Here is a 5,617-nt window from a genome sequence, read left to right as displayed (position 1 = left end):
GATAGGCTGCACGCATAGACATAGGAATTAGAATACTAGAATGGCTTTAGCCTTTTTATGGTTCTCCAAATCTCAGCCATGTTGGTCAGGTAGATGGTCACACATGGTTTGCTGGCGCTGAGATATTGTGTAAAACAATAAATGTGAAGAATGTATCTTCACTGTATGTGTGTTAGCTAGCTAGCCAGACAGTTATAGAGGAATGATTCCATTAATGTTTCAAATGAACTGCTAATATTCCAACATTCCATTCAAACAATGCAGTCAATCCACAACCATACACTGGCTGAAATCAGTTGATGATAGGACAAGTTGTTAATGCATCAAGTACTGAATATTGTATCATATAATAGCACTCACAGCTTTCCAAGAAAACAAAATCTGAGACATTGATGGTCTGTTTCCATATATTTTAGAGGCTATTTATACAGCACAATGGTATAAAACCCAAATAAACTGTATTTCTAATTATATGACAATATTTTAGGTCGACTATAATTCCATGACACAATTTCTGATACATCACATGCCTTACTTTTATTTTCGTGCATACGTAAAAGCAGGAAATGCATCACTTATGCCTCTACCATTCCTTCCAATTAGACTGTTTTTGAATTTCTCCCTGACCAAGATGGCTGCCATTTTCAACACCATTATGGAGCTTACAGGGTTTATGACAAACCCCTCTAGTAATTTAATAGGATCTCTATTGTGGCATGTCTAAAGTTTTGAACACACTGCCTCCTAGGGGTTTGGCATTTCTTGACCTGCAGACAAATATGTTTTGAGTACAGTATACTGCCATTCACTTGGTATAAGTCTATAGCAAATCCCATTCCCAAATCTTCAAAAAATTACCCAGAGTGCCACTGAACTATAGAGGCATACGTTTATTAAGTACGGTTTATAAATTATATTCATCCATCCTCAACAATAGGCTAATTACATTTTTGGAGGACCAAAACATTCTGGCAGAAGAACAAAATGGTTTTGGTAAATCCAGAGCCTGTATAGATCATATCTTCTCGGTCGTACAATAATCAGTAATAGATTACATGAAGAGAAGCATACTTTTGCATGTTTCATTGATTTCCAGAAAGCTTTTGATTTTGTAAATAGGGATCTTTTAGCCTATAGTTTGTTAAAGACAGGGAAATTGATGAGAAATTTTATCAAGCAATCCAGTCTCTTTACAAAGTACCAATTGCTTGTGTGCGTGTTAATGAATATCGTACAGATAAATATTGGAGTAAGATATGATGATGAAATGCTAAGTATCCTTTTATATGCTTATGATATTATTTTGATGGCAGAAACAGAACAAGACCTGCAGAACATGTTATTATGTGCAGTCAATTGGTGTAAAAGATGGAGACTCATGATTAACCAGACAAAAACACGGATAATGCATTTAGAAAACCAGCTACTAAGAGAAGTGTTTTTCAGTATTGTTTTGGTGGAGACATTTTGGAGTTTACTATAAATATTTGGGTCTTTTTATTGATTAACATATGACCTTTCTATACGCCAACATCTGCCCTGGCCGACTCAGCAAGTAGAGCTCTTGGGGGAGTTATAGGAAAAACTAAAACACTCAAAGATATAGGTTATGCCTCGTATTCCCATCTGTGTCAGACATGCGTGTGTCCTGTTCTGGACTATTCAGCACGAGTGTAGGGTGCTAAGAGGTTTTTTAAAAATGAACATGTTCATAACAGAGCAGTACGTTACTTTTTAGGTGTCCACAAGTTTGCACCTATACTTGCAATAACAGGGGACATGGGCTGGGAACCCTGTGAGGTGAGATGGAAGGTGTGAATGGTGAGACTTTGGAATAGACTGTTGGATATGCCAACTGCCAGAATAGCTAGTGAAGTTTTTCAATGGGATTTATCCATAGGGCGAGCCTGGGAAACTGAAATGTCTGACCTTTTTCAACAGTCTGACTGTGAACATCTGTATGAAAACCAAATTGAGACATAGATATGATTTTTTTTTTTTATGTTGATGCAATATAAAAAAAGAATGGGTGGAGGAGATGAATCATAAACTCAAATGGATAACTTTTTGTTTGATGAAGGGTGAATTTGTGTGTGAGAGATATATTACGTATAACCTACCTAAAAACAAGAGATCGCTATGTGCACAGGTAAGATCAGGGATATTGTCTCTGCGTATTGAAACAGGTAAGATCAGGGATATTGCCTCTGCGTATTGAAACAGATAAGATCAGGGATATTGTCTCTGCGTATTGAAACAGGTAAGATCAGGGATATTGTCTCTGCGTATTGAAACAGGTAAGATCAGGGATATTGTCTCTGCGTATTGAAACAGGTAAGATCAGGGATATTGTTTCTGCGTATTGAAACAGGTAAGATCAGGGATATTGTCTCTGTGTATTGAAACAGGTAAGATCAGGGATATTGTTTCTGCGTATTGAAACAGGTAAGATCAGGGATATTGTCTCTGCGTATTGAAACAGGTAAGATCAGGGATATTGTCTCTGCGTATTGAAACAGATAAGATCAGGGATATTGTCTCTGCGTATTGAAACAGGTAAGATCAGGGATATTGTCTCTGCTTATTGAAACAGGTTGGTATTGTGGTGAAATGGAAGAGGAAAGACTATGTAACTATTGTGAATTCGAATAAATAGAGAATGAAACTAATTTGATCCTTTTTTGCCCTTTCTACCACAATATACACTTGATCTTATTCCAGATATACCCTGGCATTATGTGGCTGAGTGATGAGGAGAAATGTTTAAGTTTTATTGTCCATTGTGTATTTCTGTTAGCAGAATATTTACACAAAGCATAGAATAAAAGAAAAAGGGCTACCTATAATTAAATAGTACAAATATTTATCTTCTATGTGGTTAATGGAGTGTGCATATAGATTGTGTATAGGCTTGTCTCCCATATGAATCTTCTCTTTGTGTCAGACTGGGTTCAAGTTTTTCTGTATTTATTTGTCTGTTTATGGTATGATCAGTTGAAGTTGGAAGTTTACATACGCCTTAGCCAAATACATTTAAACACAGTTTTTCACAATTCCTGACATTTAATCCTAGTAATAAACTCCCTGTTTTAGGTCAGTTAGGATCACCACTTTATTTTAAGAATGTGACGTGTCAGAATAATATTAAGAAAGAATTGTTGATTTCAGCTTTGATTTCTTTCATCACATTCCCAGTGTGTCAGAAGTTTACATACACTCAAAGTATTTGGTAGCATTGCCTTTAAATTGTTTAACTTGGGTGTCCAAACATTTCGGGTAGCCTTCGACAAGCTTCCCACAATAAGTTGGGTGAATTTTTCCTTCCTTCTGACAGAGCTGGTTTGTAGGCATTGCAAGTATAAACACCATAGGACCACGCAGCCGTCATACCACACAGGAAGGAGCTGCATTCTGTCTCCTAGAGATGAATGTCCTTCGGTACGAAAAGTGCAAATCAATCCCAGAACAACAGCAAAGGACCTTGTGAAGATGCTGGAGGAAACCGGTACAAAAGTATCTATATCCACAGTAAAGCGAGTCCTATATCGACATAACCTGAAAGGCCACTTGGCAAGGAAGAAGCCACTGCTCCAACCGCCATGGGGACAAAGATCGTACTTTTTGGAGAAATGTCCTCTGGTCTGATGAAACAAAAATAGAACTGTTAAGTCATAATGACCATTGTAATGTTTGGAGGAAAAAGGGGGAGGCTTGCAAGCCGAAGAACACCATCCCAACCGTGAAGCATGGGGGTGGCAGCATCATGTTGTGGGGGTGTTTTGATGCAGGAGGGACTGGTGCACTTCATGAGGGAGGACAATTATGTGGATATATTAAAGCAACATCTCAAGACATCAGTTAAAGCTTGGTCGCAAATGGGCCTTCCAAATGGACAATGACCCCAAGCATACTTCCAAAGTTGTGGCAAAATGGCTTGAGGACCACAAAGTCAAGGTATTGGAGTGGCCATCACAAAGCCCTGACCTCAATCCTATAGAACATTTGTGGGTAGAACTGAAAAAGCATGTGCGAGCTAGAAGGCCTACAAACCTGACTCAGTTACACAAGCTCTGTCAGGAGGAATGGGCCAAAATTCACCCAACTTATTGTGGGAAGCTTGTGGAAGGCCCCTCCGAAATGTTTCACCTTAGTTAAACAATTTAAAGGCAATGCTACCAAATACTAATTGAGTGTATAAACCTCTGACCCACTGGGGATGTGATGAAAGAAATAAAAGCTGAAATGATACATTCTCACGACTATTATTTCACATTCTTAAAATAAAGTGGTGATCTTACATTTTTACTAGGATGAAATGTCAGGAATTGTGAAAAACAGAGTTTAAATGTATTTGGCTAAGGCGTATGTAAACTTCCGCCATCAACTGTATAATTTTGAAACAATTACAGAGAATAGCTACTTGGTTGCATTCTCTCAAGTGGTAAAGTGGGAGGCACACACACACACACACGCATACGCACACGCACACGCACACGCACACGCACACACACACACACTTCTGGGTTAACATGAGATTGAGAATTTGTGTGTTTTAAACAACCTGCAGCTGTCTCCAACTCAGCCAATTCACTGTGAGAGTACACACACAAAGGAAAGATCTGAAAGAGTGGTCAGGGAGGAGGGAGTGGGGGAGAGAGACGAAGAGAGGGAGATAAAACAGCTGGTGAACAAATGTGTACAAGTGCCGACATTCATATCCATCCGTACCCCATGCCTTATAGTTTAGTTTTGATGAGGGATTCCTACAGATATTAGGGAGAGATAGATAACAATAGAGAGTGTGAAAGAGAGGGGATGGGGGGGTTGTGGCTAGGCCCTATTGGAAACAGTTCACTTTTTAAATTAAAGCAAAGCAAGCAACCTCCAGTGCAGGCCAGGGATGTGTATCTCTCAAGGTTAACAATATAGCACTCAGCGGGTAAGCTAGGTGTCAAAGGTCAAACTACTGCAGAGGAACCTGGGAAATGAATCTTATTTTGCTACGGTGTCTCATTGATGTGGGGTTCAGAAGGGCGAAGCAACACAATGGAAACCTTATCTCTTTTTCCTTTGAGGATGCTTTTGGACTCACAGGTTTAAATGGAACCTCTTTGGCCTCGTTGGACAGGCGCACACACACACACAAACGCCTTGTTCTCTCTAATGCACTGCACATGGTATTTGGCATCTCCGGAGGATAGAGTAGTGAGGTACTCTGTAGAGTGGTAGGTATATTTCCTTATATGCTCTGATCTACAGACAAATATATATCCAAATAGAGCCAAGGTAACTAGAGGAATGAACAAATGAACATCCATTCATCTTTGCCACAGCAGCACTCATCATAACTATCACAACCCTGATTGCTTAATCAACGCCTATCTCATCAAATCCCTCCACCAGGGGAAATCCCACCATTTACTAAGCCGAATGCGTTCTAAATTACGCCTATAGATAAACAATGGCAGCCAGCCGCCAGCAGCAGAACTGACTGACTGATGCTAAGTCTCTTTTCATTAGAGCAGATGTCTGTGCTCTCAGACAGACATGCCAGCACACGGCGAAGGGTCGGGATCCCCCTAGCACTGGGAGCTGGTCTGCTCTGCTAGCTGTCACT

The sequence above is a fragment of the Oncorhynchus kisutch genome, linkage group LG18 (assembly GCF_002021735.2).
Source record: "Oncorhynchus kisutch isolate 150728-3 linkage group LG18, Okis_V2, whole genome shotgun sequence".
Lineage (NCBI taxonomy): Eukaryota > Metazoa > Chordata > Actinopteri > Salmoniformes > Salmonidae > Oncorhynchus > Oncorhynchus kisutch.
Note: the sequence above shows the minus strand (reverse complement) of the source record.